This window comes from Taudactylus pleione, unplaced genomic scaffold (assembly GCF_031769625.1).
Source record: "Taudactylus pleione unplaced genomic scaffold, aTauple2 ptg000560l, whole genome shotgun sequence".
NCBI lineage: Eukaryota > Metazoa > Chordata > Amphibia > Anura > Myobatrachidae > Taudactylus > Taudactylus pleione.
This window is the reverse complement of record NW_028284962.1, coordinates 3,052,187-3,070,000: the sequence shown is the minus strand read 5'-3', so window position 1 is coordinate 3,070,000 and position 17,814 is coordinate 3,052,187. Positions and strand designations below refer to the sequence as shown.

Below are 17,814 nucleotides of genomic sequence, written 5' to 3'. Positions count from 1 at the left end.
GTGTCATGAGTCAAATAGTAGGTTTAAGGCAGATTTAGGGTCTGTTGCCATGACGTCAATCCACTAACATTTATTTTACAGTATATTTGGCATATGTGACCATTTTTGTTATTGTTGTACAGTGAAGTGCCAAAGGTGATGGGATAGATGCCTAGTATCATGTAGGACCCCCTGTAGCCTGATGAAGTGCAGCAACTTGATGTGGCATGGATTCCACAAGTGAACGGAAGACCTCTGGAGAGCTGTGGACCCATGCCGTCTGGATAGCTGTCCGACAGCCCCTTGATATTTATTGGTGCAGTATTCTTGGGTGCAAATGGTCCTTTCCACGTCAACTAATTGCCCGATTAGGTTCATGTCGGAAAAACGTGGTGACCACACCATTCGTTGAAACTCTCCAGAATGCTCCCCGAACCAATTCTGGACAACTTTGGAACGATGTATTATCCCGCTGGAATATTCCATTGTTGTGGCGGTACACGAAGTCCATGAAGGGCTGCAAATGGTCATCAAGCAATGCAACATATAGGTTACTGGTCACATGTTCAGGCGGACCAATGGACACACCCCATGTCACAGGAACACTCTCCAGACCATTACGGAACCACCATCAGCATGTATGGTGCCTTGTTAACAACTGACAAACCCTACCATCAGACCGAAAAAACTGGAACCGCGACTCATCGGATTACACCACATGTTGCCAGTTCAATTAGCGACGTCACATGCCCAGGTCCGGTGCTGTGTTAATAGGAGCACTCTGGTGGGTCTTCTGTTCTCATATCCCATGGAAGCTAAAGAACGTTGCACAGTCCTACTGGATTTGCATTTGGTATCTACTGCATTAAATGTGGATGTGATTTGAGCCAGTGTGGCTTGTCTGATACCACAGACAATTCTGGCCAGATGCTGCTGGTCACGATCATTAAGTACCAGAGGTCGACCACTCCGCTGTCCATGGTGGGAGGTTATGACTTCCATTAGGTATTCCCAGTACACGTGACACCGTAGCTAAAGGAACGTTGAAAGTCCGCACAACTTTGGAAATGGAATGTCCGATCCGTCTGGAACCCACTATCATGCCCTGTTCGAACTCCGATAATTCACATTGCCCCTTGCCATGAGCAGCCTAGTCAGCGTTCAAACTGACTCACGAGATAACAAGTGAAGCAGGTGTGAGCATTTTCAAGATATCACAGTACGGTGATGCCACCTACCATTACCATGTCGTTCCATTCTGCATTTAGCAGTATGGCTTCGTTCATCGCATCGCCCCATCTGCTGTACTGTACAGCGGATGGGACGCTGCTATGAATGACACGCAGGCACAAGTGATTGGGTGCACTCACTATGTGATCCACACAATATATTGTTCTGACACAGATCTGGACGATATATATTACGCAATGGATCGCATAGTGTGTAACCAACTTACAGTAAATTAATTTCTGCATCCCTTCCAGGTCTGTGGAGTTGGTGAACCAAACCATCGACTTTGAGTCCTCTATTTTACTAATAGAGAAGTCGAAGGTTTGGCTTACGACTCCACTGTCACGACCAGAGTTGTTGTACCTGACAGGTCGCGGTCTCTGCCTGTGCGGGTGCTTTGGCGCTGTCCTATAAGTGAAGATGCTGCCGCGCTGGGGATTGCTGGGCGCCATCTTGGTTTTGGGCATGTGACCAGAATGGGCCAATCAGGTTGGAGCATCTTGTGTGTACTCTCAGCAGCCTATCATGCACTTTCCCATGGTACTTAAGGGTGTTCAGCATGCCCTCTGGTTGCCAGTGCAACGTATACACAGCGCAAGCTGTGTGAGAGTTCTCTGTGCTGCTTAGCTTGGTGTGATATTTGCAGTCCCTGCAGTGCTCCGTTTCCTACTCTGTCTCCATCACAGGCTGTTCCCGGATACCTGCATCTACCCTGCTATACACAGTTACTCACCCCACGGTTTGTGAACCCTCCAGCTCTCTGGAATCAGAACCCACTCTAGTACTTCAGACCTCTGTTCCTCAGTCACACCTCCATTGGACTTTGTTTTCTCTGCCTGACACTTGTTCCCAGCCTCATTAACTGGACTTTGTTTTCCTACCAGACATTTGTTTACAGCCACACATCACTTGGACTTGTTTATGTCTACCAGTTTATATATCCATCACTATTTCATGAATTATAATACTTCTATTAACCTGCTGCATTTTCAATACTGCAAACCCGTTCCAGTTTCTTCCCCTGCATCCACCCCAGGTTCAAAAAATAATCCAAACCTGACATCCACAGCCCTTGATCCTTACAAATTGATTTATGAGCAGTAGTAGAGGTTTCCAATGGTAAATACTAAAAACCTATTACATGTCCCCCATACTTAGCTACTACCTTTGACTGCATAAACAATTTTGTAAATTAAGTGCCTGTCATTAACTTAGCACCTACGTTAAACGTAGCGCATGAGCATCTTGAGACTTGGTGGCACTGAGTGTCTTTTTGTGCAAAGCGATGTGAAAAGGATGCACAAGAAGCTTGTTGATTAAAATATGTGGCATGCCTATATTCTGTGTGCGACTGCAGGTGTATCTGCATGCGATATGCTACATTACAGTGTCAGTGGCTGTGTGCAACTGCATGCAGAAACACCTGCAGTTGCACACAGAATATAGGAATGTCACATATTTTAATCAGCAGAAGCTGATTGTGCATTCTATTCACATCACTTTGCGAATAAGACGCAATTGAAGGTAAAATCACATGAAAAGACCCTTGGCGCTACCAAGTCAATTAGAAGCGCTGTTTAACATGCAAGGAAGTAAGATGTATGTGGACACATCTGTATATATGTATGGTTATTTTATCCTGCTCATCTCCTAAAACTGAGACTTATTATTTACTAAACATCAGGTTCTAAAACCCAGTCATCTTCCTGTCATCTTTATGCCTGAAATTTAAAAGGGAAATGATTTTACTCGTGCCAGTTTTAGAACCCAAAGCTTTGTAAATAAACCCCTTATAACTGTAATTCATTTGCATAAAACCTCCGCGGCAGTACCCATATAACCGCTGCAACTTCTGATGGTGCTGCTCATATAGGGGCGACTATGTAACCATATACAAACATCTTATTTTGCTTTGTGGAATTAAATTATTGGAAATATGGGGGTAATGAGTATTTATTAACTGCTGTGTTCCATGTATTGCGAGTGCTGCATAGCATTTCCCATCCACAAAATGACATCAATTATTTGTGTACCGTGTACAAAGAGGGTTCACATGACAACTTTTGCACCTCCCAGGAACACCGATGGGGGATAGAGCATATGTAGAGCACATTTCTACCAACATTTGGACACTAAACAATATATATTTTAAAAGGCACAATTCTGCAAATACTTTTATGGTGTTCAAACTGTTTATCACAGTATTGACAAACATTTGTTTTGGCCTCTTCTCATGGGGGCAGCCCAGAATGTGTGTAAGTGCTGGGCACACCCCCAAGAGTAATAAGCGGGCACGTCTTAAAGACACGCCCCGTTTTCTCAAGGCCATGTCCCCTTATCGGCAACATGCAAGAGTGCCCTATTTTGCGGTGCGGAACCCTGCTACGCCCCGGACCTAGAATGAACACACACATCTATATCAGCATCTTTATGGAATCCTCATTAATTCATAGATACTACAAACAAATCTGTACTTTGACAAATATATAGGCTCTGATTTGGTGGTGGTGAAGAGAAAACCTTGATCATCGAAAACACTACCTTCCTGCCTAGGGGCAGGCTGCCACTTCTGCTATTAAACATTTTTTTTTTTTTTCTTTTACTTTTTCAATTCAGGGAGCAGACAAAAGGGAAAATGTAAGAAAACCTGAATTTTAAACATTATATGCTGTTCCATCTAGACATTTTTTTATTACTTACGGATTTTGATAAATTGCTGTAGGATAATAATCTAGGAGGTTGATTTTTCTAAAGTAACAATTGAGCATCAGATTTATTTCATGATTCATGGTTTCCTCATTAACTGTTTGTACACTGATCAGCCATAACATTAAAAACATTAACAGGTGAAGTGAATAATACCCCTTTCACATCGCTATTGTCAGGTTACACCCGGGATTTGTACACGCGTCGATCCCGGGTGCGACCCGCCTGAGACCCCTTTCAGACTGGCGGCCTGACTGTGCAATAATGCCGGGTCGATGACGTCACCGCCATCGCTGTTGAGCCGGCGCTTGGTGATGTTCAACCCTGCTTGTTACATAGGTTGAAATGCCAGGTCGCTCGGACCCGGGTTATTTCAACTGGGCCCTTTCACACTGCACAGTAACCCGGGTTGCTGAGCGTTCATGTGCAGTAACCCGGGTTAATTTGATGGCAGTGTGAAAGGGGTATAACATTGCTTATCTTGTTATAATGACACCTGTGGTGTGATATATTAGTCAGATAAACAGTCACTTCTTGAAGTGTATGTGCTGGACGGAAAAATGGGAAAGCATAAGGATCTGATTGACTTACACAAGGGCCAAATTAAGATGGCTAGATGACTGGGTTAGAGCATCTCCTAAACGGCAGATCGTGTGGGATGTTCCTAGTATGCAGTGGTTAGTACCTACCAAAGTGGTCCAAGGAAGGACAACCCGTGAACAGGCAACAGGGTCATGGGTGCCCAGGGCTTATTGATGTGCGTGGGGAGTGAAGGCTAGTCTGTCTGGTCCTATCCCACAGAAGAGTTTCTGTAGTACGAATCGCTGAAAAAGTTAATGGTGGCTATGATAGAAAGGTGTTAGAACACACAGTGCATCACAGTTTGCTGTGTATGGGGCTGTATAGTTGTTGCCTGGTCAGAGTGCCATCAGAACTAGACCATGGAACAATGGAAGAAGGTGGCCTGATCTGATGAATGTTGTTTTCTCTTACATCATTTGGACAGCCAGGTGCATCTTTACCTGCGGAAGAGATGGCACCAGGATGCACTATGGGAAGACGGCAAGTTAGCAGAGGCAGTGTGATGCTCTGGGCAATGTTTTGCTGAGAAACCTCGGATCCTGGCATTCATGTGGATGTTACTTTGACATGTAGCACCTACCTAAACATTGTTTCAGGTTAAGTACACCCCTTCATGGAAAATGGTATTCTCTGATGGCAGTGGCCTCTTTCAGCAGAATAATGCACTCTGCCTCACTGTAAAAATCGTTCAGATGTGATTTGATGAACATGACAAGGATCAAGGTGTTTACGCCTCCAAATCTCCTAGATCTCAATCCGATTGAGCCTCTGGATTGTGCTGGCAAAACAAGTGTGAGCCATGGAGGCGGATCTGCTGCTAATGTCTTGGTGCCAGATAGCGTTCCCGCTAGGCTGTTTTAGCGGGGCGCGGCGCCCTGCCCTCCTTCTGGAGGGCAAAAAGCGCCATGCCCTCACAGACTGCGGGTGCCGTCTTCACCTGCGGGTCACAGTGTCTCGCGGGTGAGGAAATGTGCAGTGACCCGATCACCGCCGGAGAATAGATGCTGGGCGCTCTCCCTGTTGGCAGCGCTTGGGGGCTGCCCAGGGTGTCCGCAAGTGCCGGGCACGCCCCCAAGACTGACGAAAAGGGGACGCGTCTTATATTTTCGGGAGAGCGCTCGCGCCTTATGCACACGCACGGAAGTGCCCTCTCTAGCTCCGGCTCCCTGCCTGCCGCCGGTGCTAAAGTGAACACTACCAGATACCACAGGACAGACGGATTTAACATCAAAGTGTGGTTTATTTTGCTTACCGACAAGTTGCTATAAATATCTCCATATTGTGGATAACATCAGGGCCTGGTGCTAAGTTTTCAGGTGCCCTAGGCAAAGCTTCACTCAACCGCCTTGGTTTACCCCAGTGCGTGCACTTTAGTCCCGCGCCACTTACTCCCCTCCAACCAACACACTTAGCACAAAGAGACTGACTACCAGCAGAAGTACAAACAATGGTGCCACCACAATGTCAATGATAATCACATAAAAAGAATAGGAGCAGTACTGTGCAGATCAGGGTCGGCTCGAGGCATGTTCGACCACTGCGGTCGAACAGGGGCACACCCCTTCCAACCATCCCGATATTCAGCGGCACAGTCCCGTTTGCGGGCACTGCCCCGCTGTTCCACCTGCAGGCCGAAGTGTCCTGCTGGTGGTCAGGAGGTTGGGCACCCCCACTGCCACAGCTGTGCCGGCCCTGGAGAAGAGGATGCGTGTGGCATCCATTCATTCAGGGTAGCCCAGCTACTGAAGGAGTGCTGGGCTTGCCCCCAGCCTGACGTTAAATGGGAGGTGTGCCATACGGGCACACACCAATTAGCTGCACTTGGGGGTGTGGCCTATAGTAATTAGGCCACGCCCCTTTTTGGACACGCACGCAGGTTGAGAGGGCATCGGAGTCCACCTCCATACAGAGCGCGGCAAGACCGGGCCGGCCCTAGTGCAGATGTTGTCCTGATGTTGAAACCTTTGGAAGTAGAATATATGGGGTATATGTAATAAGATATGAATTTATTAGGCCATTCTAATTTTTTAATAACTTGTACATAACTTCTACAGAGGATTACACTATCAATCAATAAATTATAAGACCATGGGCTAAATGTAATAGTTTGCGGACTGCAGTCATCGGAGAGTTCCGTGTGAGACTGCCCAATGTTTTAAAGTAACAGTCATTTAAAAGTCAAGATCAACCTGGTAGATTTAATATAATAAGCCCATCAATGTATTAATTATACACTTTAATTTGTATAGCTAACTATAATGGGCCTGATTCTGACAAATCTCTTTTCATGGATGCAAATAACGAGTTTTACCATACAGCGCATGCTCAGAAGCAAATTTACACATATTTGCATAACTACAGAGGTGAACCAAAGGTTGCCGAATTTAAAACATTGGGTGCAACACCAGAGGTTTTAAATCTGCACATGTATCAGACGCACTGAGCATGCGTCCCAATAGTTAGAGCTGGGGGACGCAGACTGGAATTGCGTGATCTATACAATTCCGTTCTTGACAGTGACTGGGGGGGTGGCTTTTCTTGCATATAGGTCTATAGTTACATATACAGACAGATTCCTATACGTATTTCTTTTTATAGTGGAAAACATACTGCCTGTTTATTTATACTATAAGTAAGGTTGCCTACGCACCTGCCATAATTAAGAAAAGTTCAGCTATCTTAAGACGGCATATAATCTTCTTTCCCTGTATCCCTTCATTGTTCTTATCTTCTAAATCAAAATATTTAAATCTGTTTTAGAAGTAGAAGATTGATGGCCTTGCTTCTGGCATGTATAGCTTTAAATGATTTGCTTTTCTAATTTTATCGGCAACATAAAATATTTAGGCGGTGGTATATTACATTTGACCACTTCTCTAGTACAGGCATGGCATAAAGGTTCTTTAGAGTTCTAAGGGGGGAATTCAATTGTTCTGCCGGCGGCTTTTTTTTTTTACGACGCCTGACAGAGCAATTCAATTGTTGCTCTGTCAGGGCGCGAAAGCCACCGGCGCCAGTATTTCTGCACACACTCAGAAGTGCGCGAACAAAAATGTGTCTGAAACACCCTGGTTAGGGCACGCTAATCACAGATAGCGCGCCCTACCCAGGAATTAAGACGGGTTCAGCCGTTTTAGACGGCTAAACCTCGTCTTTTAGGTGGTGAAGAGGGCGATAATTAATGAGCGCCCAGAACAATTGGGCGCTCATTAATTATCATGCCCAAAAAAACAATTGAATCGCCCCCTAAGGGGTAAATTTATTAAAGTGAGAGTTTTTAGAAGTGAGTTTTAAAAGTGATGTTGCCCATAGCAACCAATTCGATTCTAGCTATTATCTTCTAGAACGTGCTAGTTAAATGTTAAGTAGAATCTGATTGGTTGCTATGGGCAACATCACTTTTAAAACTCACTTCTAAAAACTCTCACTTTAGTAAATTTACCCCTAAGAGTCTATTTACCTATTCCCCCAAATTCCACACTTTCTAAGGAAGCTTTTTAAAGGAAGTTGTTTTTTTTCTTAATTTCTAAGTGTACATCAAATAGAAAGACAATGGGCGGAATTCAATTCTTTCCAGCCCCTATCGCGCCCGACGGAGCTATTCAATTCTTGCTCCTGTCGGGCACGATGAGCTGCCAGCGCTACATTTCAGCTCGCAGCCCCCGGGGGATGAGAGCTGAAATGTGCGAAAATATGAGATATGGTAAGAACTTACCCTTGTTATCTCTATTTCTACGAAGTCCATAGGGTTCCACAGGATACCTTGGGGTATAGGTGTGACGTCAGTCGCAGGGCACCAAAGAGTTAAGCTTTCAGCCTCCCAGGATGCACTAGGTCCCCCTCCTATACCCCGCCCCCGGGCCAAGGCACCTCAGTTAGTTACCAAGCCATAGGCCGGAGGAGGAGAAGGAAGAGAGAGAACAAAGATCTGGACACATACAAGAATCACATTCTCACCAGAGGGAGACGGAAAACCGGTGACCAGAGCAAAGCCCATCTGCAGCACAGGTGCGACAGGGCGGGAGTCCTGTGGAACCCTATGGACTTCGTAGAAATAGAGATAACAAGGGTAAGTTCTTACCATATCTCATATTTTCTACTTCAGGGTCCATAGGGTATCCACAGGATACCTTGGGGATGTCCCAAAGCAGTATCCTTTAAGGGTGGGGACGCTCCTGTGCAGAAAGGAGAATCCGCCGCCAGAAGGAAGCATCCTGAGAGGCGAAGGTGTCAAACCTGTAATACCTCACGAAGGTATGGACAGAAGACCACGTAGCAGCCTTGCAGATCTGAACTGCCGAGGCACCACGTCGAGCTGCCCACGAAGGACCCACAGACCTAGTGGAATGAGCCTTCAGAGAAGGAGGGACCGGTAGGCCTTCATGAAGATAAGCTTCAGAAATAGCCATACGGATCCAGGCTGCCAAAGTTTGCTTTGAAGCAGGCCAACCCTTTTTACGGAAGCCAAAGAGGACAAACAAAGCGTCCGACTTCCTAAACGAAGAAGTGCGGTCAACATAAGTCCTTAAGGCCCGCACAACATCCAAAGAGGCCTCACCCACGGAAAGACCCGGTGAGTTAAAGGCCGGAACAACTATTTCCTCGTTAATATGAAACTGGGAAACAACTTTGGGAAGAAACTCGGGCCGAGTGCGGAGCACTGCCCTGTTCCCATAAAAAACCAAGAAAGGGGGTCTACAAGAAAGAGCCCCTAACTCAGAAACACGTCTGGCCGAAGCAATGGCCAGAAGGAAAACAGTCTTAGCTGTTAGCCATTTAAGATCCACTGAGCCCAGTGGTTCAAACGGCGGTCCTTGGAGAGCCCTCAGGACCACAGCCAAATCCCAAGGCGCCACAGGTGGAACAAAGGGCGGCTGAATGCGGAGAACACCCTGCATAAAGGTGCGCACATCCGGGATTGTAGCAATCCTACGGTGAAACCAGACAGATAGGGCCGAAACCTGTACCTTCAAAGAAGCAAGGCGAAGCCCATGATCTAGTCCCGCTTGCAGGAAGGCGAGAATCCGAGACAGACGAAACTCCCGCGGTGCATAACCTCTCGGTCGACACCACTGGAAGAACGTATGCCACACGCGATGGTATATCCTCGCGGAAGACGGTTTCCGAGCTCGCAACATGGTACGCACCACAGAGCTGGAAAACCCCCGGGACCTCAGCATGGCCGTCTCAACAGCCACGCCGTCAAAGACAGCCGAGTCAGGTCCGGGTGAAGGCAAGGACCCTGAGGCAGAAGGTCCGGTCGTAGCGGCAACCGCAGAGGAATGTCCACGGACAGACCCTGAAGGTCTGAGAACCAGTGCCGTCTGGGCCACGCGGGAGCTATCAACAGGAGCGTCCCTCCTTCCTGTTTGAATTTCCGGATTACCCGTGGAAGAAGGGAGACCGGAGGGAACAGGTATGCGAACCGGAACGTCCACCGGACGGACAGAGCATCCACCAGAGACGCCCCTTCGTCTCTTGTGCGAGACCCGTACACCGGCAACTTGTTGTTGTGCCGGGACGCCATGAGGTCGATTTCTGGAAGACCCCACCTGTCCACCAGTAGTTGAAAAACGTCCGGGTGCAGGGACCATTCCCCCGGATGAACGTCCTGGCGACTTAGAAAGTCCGCCTCCCAATTGAGCACTCCCGGGATGAAGACCGCTGATATGGCCGGCAGATTGCGCTCCGCCCAAACCAGGATCCGAGAGACCTCTACGAGAGCCGCCCGACTGCGAGTTCCTCCTTGCCTGTTTATGTAGGCCACGGTGGTAGCGTTGTCCGACTGGACCTGCACCGGGCGACCCTGGAGAAACCGCTGTGCCTGCTGGAGAGCATTGAAGACCGCACGGAGTTCCAAGATATTTATTGGAAGCTCCGCTTCTGTCGGCGTCCACCTGCCCTGGAACAAGTGTGGACCCGAAACTGCTCCCCAGCCCCGAAGACTGGCGTCCGTTGTCAACAGGACCCAATTTGGAACCCAGAACGGACGTCCCTTGTTGAGGTGGGTCGTCTGTAACCACCACGTAAGGGACAGGCGAACCTCCTGGGTGAGCACAATCGTCTGGGACTTCAGAGACTGAGTCAGCCCGTTCCACTTGGACAGGATCAGGTGCTGCAGAGGTCTGGAGTGAAACTGGGCGTATTCCACCATGTCGAACACCGACACCATGGAGCCCAGTAACCTCATCGCCGAGTGTAAGGACACCCGGCGGCTGTGCAGACAACTGCGCACCCTTGACTGTAAAGCAGAGATCTTGTCCTCCGTCACGAAGATCCTTTGCTGTCCCGAGTCCAATAAGGCTCCAAGATGCAGAATCCTCCGAGACGGGATTAGAGTGGACTTCTGCCAGTTGATTAGCCAGCCGTGCCGTTGCAGCAGTGCAATGGTCAGGTCCAAGTGGCGTAACAGGAGCTCTGGAGATCCTGCCACCAATAACAGGTCGTCCAAATACGGCAACATGCGGACTCCCTGCAGCCGCAGAGAAGCCGCCATGACCGCCATCACCTTGGTGAAAACACGTGGTGCTGTTGCCAGGCCAAAAGGTAACGCCCGAAACTGGAAGTGGTCGCTGCTGATTGCGAACCTGAGGAACTGTTGATGGCGCCAAAGAATAGGGACATGCAGGTAAGCGTCCTGTATGTCCAATGACACCAAGTAGTCCCCAGGTTCCAGCGCCAGAATGATGGACCGTAGGGTCTCCATCCGAAACTTCGGGACCCGCAAAGACTTGTTGAGTGCTTTGAGGTTGAGAATCGGACGATATGACCCATTGGGTTTCTGTACCAAAAATAGATTTGAATAGAAACCCTGGCCCCTCTGGGAGAATGGAACCGCCACTATAACTCCAGCCTGGAGCATAGTGTGCAATACCTTCCGCAGCTCCGTAGCCTTGTTCCGGTCTGATGGGAGACCCGTGGTGAAGAAGCGAGCCGGGGGTCTGTGCCGGAAGGAGAGGGCGTATCCGTGAGAAACCACCTCCAGAACCCAAGTGTCTGTCGTAGTGGTCGACCAACACTGGGCGAACTGTAGCAAGCGGCCTCCCACCCTGGGATCCCCCCAAAGGGAGGCCCGGACCGTCAGGCCGCAGGCTTGTCATCTGGCTTGGGGGCCGGACGTCTATACTCCATGCCTGCTTCCGGGGCTTGACCGATTTCTTAGGGCCAGCCTGTCGAGGAAACGACTGTGGTTTGGGCCTGCCCTGGGCCCTAGATGACCGAAAGGACGATGGTCCCGAACCAGAAGGAGCAGCGGCCGACGGGAGACAGGCAGATTTGGCTGCCGCCAGCGTGGCCACAATCTTATCCAGATCCGGACCGAAGAGAACTTCTCCGGTAAACGGCAACGCTTCCAGACCTTTCTTGGAATCTGCGTCCGCCTTCCAGGATCGCAGCCACAAGGTGCGACGAGCAGCTACCGCTGCTGAAGAAATTCTAGACACCAGAGTACTAATGTCTAGAGCCGCCTCGTTGATGTAGGTGGCCGAATCACGGAGATTGCCAATCAACTCCGCCTGATCGGCCGGACAGTCGGATTCAAAAGAAGCCTCTAATGAATCCGCCCAGCGCTCCATCGCTCTGGCAACCCAGCAAATGGCCATAGCCGGCCGTGCTGCCCCCCCTGCAAGGGAATAAGCGAACTTCAGGCAGATTTCTACCTTGCGGTCCGTAGCATCCTTAAGGGAGGACATGGATGGCATCGGCAATGTGGCACTACGGACAAGACGGGTCACGTGAGAATCCACCTGTGGAGGGGATTCCCACTTCGCAAAATAATTATCCGCGAACGGATAAGCCACCGCCAGGCGTCTCTGCGGCTGGTATCTTTTGCCAGGTTGTTTCCACGCCTCCTCTAAATGGTCCACCAACTGACCCGAAAGAGGAAAGACTGTGGCATCGCCCTTCACATCTTTGAAAAAGGCATACTTAGATTTAGCCGCTGGGGGAACTTCGTCCTCAATCACCAAGGCTGTGCGGACCGCCCGAATAAGTCCAGGAATATATACTTTGGACTTAGCATCAGCGTCCTTAGTATGGAGAGGTTCCTGATCGTAAGGATCTAGAATCTCCCCATCATCAGACGTCCCTTCGTCATCCTCATAAGGAGCGGACAGAGACGCCACCGGCCTTTTATGAGACCGCATCACAGACTCCCCTTGCAACACATCCGACAAGTGCTGTACAGAACTCGTCAGGGAGTTAACCCACGCTGGCTCCTGAGAACCCGGGAGCGGGGAAATAGGGAGACTGTGGGGTACCACCAATTGTCGTGGGAACCCCTGCATGGGTGACGACACCACAGACTGCTGGGACAAACCCATCGGAGTAAACGCGGGCTGCGGAGCTAACTGGCCCACTAAAGCTGTTAACGCCTGAGCGAAACAAGCCCAGGGCGGCTCCTGTACCGGTGCTGTAACCGTAATAGGCCGTGCCATGGACAAACACTGCCGGCAAAGGCCCTCCGCGCTACCCTCCCCCTCCGCTAACGGTACTTTGCACGTGGTACACTGTAGCCGGAGGGGAAAATCACTTTCAGACATGATGGCACCACGTATGTGACCTCTCTCACCAATTAAGTATTAAATAGGCGAGAGACCACCCTGCAGCACCGCACCGCAAGGGCTTTAGCAGAAAGAACAGGGACAGTAATAAAGCTGACAGTTTAGATGAAGAAAAGATTACAGGCAGCAGCGCTAGCACAGTCACATACAATGCAGAGAAATAACAATTCCTGCACTAACAGCGCTGATCACTCAACTACACAGACACAGGGCCTGGTAGGACACAGCGCTGCATACACAGACCTGACCACAGCGGAGGAGAGGTATGCGGGGGGACCCAGACCACGATGCTTCCGTCCAGCGCTTCCAGCAGCGTTCACCATGCGTTCTGGAGAAGATGGCCGCCGAGGAGCAGAGAGGAGGCTGGCCTGGGGGAGGAGCGCTGCCACAGGACCAGTCGGCAGCATGCAGAGAGGGCTGTGTGCAGCGGGGGAGGCGCCGGCTGTGAGACAGGGAAGGCGCGCTCCCCTGGCATGCATTTAACCCCTGGGACGCCGCAGCGCTACCGCTCTGCTGCGGTCCGCTGTCCCAGGGGGTAGTGGAAGCGCAGGTTGGTCGCCTGGCTCCACGCTGCAGCCAGTCCCCAGGGAGCCCCCTGCCTGGGGACTTAGGACCATGTGATCAGCGGGGACCCACCGCGGGACCCCGCTGCTTACCTCTGTCCCCCTTGAATCCGCCATGGTCCGGAGCATCTGGGGTCACCGCTAGCTGTGACCCCAGACGCCCACCAGCATCCCCGGATCAGTACCGGCGTTCTGGTACCGGCGGGGTGTAGGGAAGACAGCATGGACGTCAGGACTGACTGTCCATGCTGTACATCCAGTTGTGCAGCCACAGCTGCATGAAGAATAAGCTTCAGGGGCTCTTCTAGCCCCCACTCCAACAGGTGCACCCGACTCCGGCCGGGCACCAAACTAAACTGAGGTGCCTTGGCCCGGGGGCGGGGTATAGGAGGGGGACCTAGTGCATCCTGGGAGGCTGAAAGCTTAACTCTTTGGTGCCCTGCGACTGACGTCACACCTATACCCCAAGGTATCCTGTGGATACCCTATGGACCCTGAAGTAGAAAAGTGACATGTTTGGCCACCCAACAAACATCACTTTTCGCGATCGCGCCCAGCACTTTGGTCGGGTTTAGCTGCTTTACGCGGCTAAACCTGACCTCTATGGGCGCGATCAGCACGAAAATCTTGGACAATTGTATAGCGGCCTGCGATCTCCTGTCACTTTAGACGGGAGATGCGGGACGCGAAAACAACTGAATTCCGCCCTATATATTTCAATAAGCCAAAAAAATGTAAATGAGGAGAGAGGGAGATACATGGAGCACTAGTATGTTTAGGGGCCCATATCAATAATCATATACACAATGCAATCCGGGCGTGATATTAGCACCCAAAATGGCACTGCAGTATATAATACCGCTGCAATGTATCAAATACCACATGCAGGGACATGGGCTCCATAAGGATCCCATCCCTGCGATGTGCTCGGAATGAAGTGACCGCATCAGCAGTCTCTTCACTTCTCTAACGGAACGCACGCGCGGTCGGCGGCCATTGGCAGCAATTTTTTTTTTTAAGTGTAGCCTATAGGCTACAGCGGCTAATGGCATCTTCAGATGGAGTTAGCGGTGGGGGCCAAACTCTGGAATGCAAAGTGATATCTCCGATATCTGCTGCGGTCACTCCATATCACATTCAGGGGATACTTAGTATTTGCAGGTATCCCCTGAAAACTGGTGTTTTTGGGGAATATGCCGCAAATAATAAATAGATCCCTTAGTCCTGATTAATGTCTACCTGCATATCAAATTCTTGTTCAGTTATTTAAATATGTGGCTCCTCCGCCCAGAATTTTCCAACACCCGATAACAACTGATCAGTCTCTCCAACCTCCTTATCTATAATATTTATTTTATTTATTAACAGTTTCTTATATAGCGCAGCATATTCCGTTGCGTTTTACAATTGTAAACATTAATAAAACAAAACTGGGTAATAACAGACAGATATATAGGTAAGAAGGCCCTACTCGCAAGCTTACAATTAATATGTGCCTCCACCAGGAGCAAGTCATTTTTTTATTTTATTACTTGATTTTAAGGACCAATGGACTATGGGCCTGATTCAGAGCCGTTCGCTATTTGCGGTCGTTCGTTCAAAAACAAGGGGTGGCTATTCAAATGATCCGTTCGCAAATTGCAGTCTGTTCCCACCTCTAAGTCTGAACGAGCGCGCAAAACATACGCTCATTTATTTGATAAAAATGCCCCCTGGCCGCTCGCACCATACGTCATATCCGCTATTTATTAGATTAATCGATTACATCGTAAAGCGTATGAACTGCTCGCTATTCTTGTGGTTGGTTTTTTCAACCGCTATTTTGCGAGCAGTTCTGAGTTAAAAAAAACCAAGTGACGTGGTCAATGACGCTGCTGTATTAATTATGCACTCCCTTAAAACGCCCATTTTAAGCACCTTTAAGCACGCCTGCGTTCGAATTCCACTCCCCCGTTTTCAAGCACCTTCCCCTGTTACCACCCACATACGCCTCATTCTGTCACTCAAAATAGCAGGCACTCGCTATATAGCGTACAAACGATTTTCGGCCGCACTGACTGGTTCGCGCATGCGTATTAAAAACCGTACGCATGCGCAGATGTGCGAACATCGCTCGGAACGAGCGTACTGCCGCTAGCGAGCGGCTCTGAATGAGGGCCTATATTTGTACATCATATTCCTAAGTGTACAGTTTTTTTATTCAATTTAAAAAAAAAATAAAAATAAAAATGAATGACAAAGCTCCCCTAAAAAACAGTGGCCAGTGCCACTAGATTTATATCATACAGAGTGGCTTGCAAACCCCCAAGGAGGGATGAACTTCAATTTTTGCAGACACAGGGCCAGATTCAGAGAGAGACAGAATAGCAGAGCTGAACGTAAGCGGCTGTGCATTTCCGTTCAACTCAAATGCAAATGGAGCAGGAGGTGTCTGTAGGAAATAGACCCCTCCTTGCTGCATCTGCGATCCCAGTACTGCGACTTAGGTCGCAGCCTGGGATCACCATCGCTCCTTCGGCCAGGCTGTGGTAGAGGAAGCTTACCGCAGCCTGGCCGGGTCCTGGCAGCGGCGAGGCCAAGAAATCTGCGTCACCGACGCAGACCCTGACCTCGTCCCTCCCGGAAAGCTGGGCAACACACCCATTTCCGGGAACGGTGGTCAGCAACGCCCACGATCCGTACCCCAAATGCTGCATGTCAATCATGCTGCGGCTTGGGGGGGGTATGCGAGCGAGATCACAGGACCCGTTCTACACATGCGCAGAACGGGTCCTGCACATATGTAGACCCGCCTAAACCATCAGAGATGTATGATAACCATCGGTTTAGCGTACACGTCTGAATCAGGCCTACCATCTGTACATTAGAGAACCTCTCACGCTAATTGGGGTAAGTTCAGACCACCATAAAATGGCCACTGCTGTGTGTGGATCCTTCCCTCAGCTTTGTATTTCTTTTTCTACCACCGCCCAAAAATTCAGATTTGACACAGCTTTCTTCTAGATTTGACTTTCTTCTAGATTTGAGTCTTATACCGCTTTTCCGCCAACACGGTTCCAAGCCTGGTCAGACCCAGGATTTACCCTATACTCATTGTGACGCCGACCTGGGAATAACCAAGTCGGCGCCGTTCAGTCAACCTCTGATAGTGAGGAAGTAATTAGGTATTCAGAGATTCATCAATTTTCAACTAATGATAACTTTAGGTAGCTATAGTTCTTCTTCATGCCACTGATAAACAATAAACGAACGGTGGGTACACACTATACAGATATGTCTGCAGATGATGGTTATTCGTACACACTGAACAACCATCATCTGTGTCTGCCCGCAGACACAGATGATGTTCAGGGGGCGTGTCCCGCCCCTCTCCTCGCAGCTGCCGCTCTGTGTGTACGGGTGGTCGGCACACCTGCCGATGGATAGATATGTCTACAGACATACTGTAGATGTCCATTGGCTGTGCAGAACAGCCAATGCGATATGTCATGAACGCCGACGTTCCCCAACATATCGCGGATACACACTGCCCGACGGGCAGCAGATACATTGGCCGATCAATTGATCAGCCAATACATCTGTCAGTGTGTACCCAGCTTCAGAGAATGTGATGCTACATAAATTAAATACACAATAGTACAGAAAGACCACAATGGGGGGTCGATTAAATTCAGCTTGATGTTCTATTTTAAGAGCTGCATATTGCACCAATCATATATGAATCATTTCACTTACAGTCAGGTCCATAAATATTGGGACATTGACAGAATTTTCATATTTTGGCCTCTATTCACCACCACAATGGCTTTGAAATGAAACAAACAAGATGTGCTTTAACTGCAGACTTTCAGATTTAATTTGAGGGTAATTACATCCAAATCAGGTGAACGGTGTACGAATTACAACGGTTTCTATATGTGCCTCCCACTTTTTAAGGGGCCAAAAGTAATGGGACAAACTAAATAATCCTAAATCTAACTTTCACTTTTTAATACTTTGTTGCAAATCCTTTGCAGGCAATTACAGCCTGAAGTCTGGAACGCATAGACATCACCAGACGCTGGGTTTCATCCTTGGTGATCCTCTGCCAGGCCTCTACTGCAAATGTCTTCAGTTCCTGCTTGTTCTTGGGGCATTTTCCCTTCAGTTTTGTCTTCATCAAGTGAAATGCATGCTCAATCGGATTCAGATCA

The 17,814-nt window shown here is 49.0% G+C and overlaps 1 protein-coding gene across 1 annotated transcript in view; it reads right to left on the bottom strand.

Moving 5' to 3' along the window:
• The window catches only part of MRPL54 (mitochondrial ribosomal protein L54), a 49,363-nt gene that overhangs the window by 26,116 nt on the left and 5,433 nt on the right, over nucleotides 1–17,814 (bottom strand). The window lies entirely within an intron of this gene.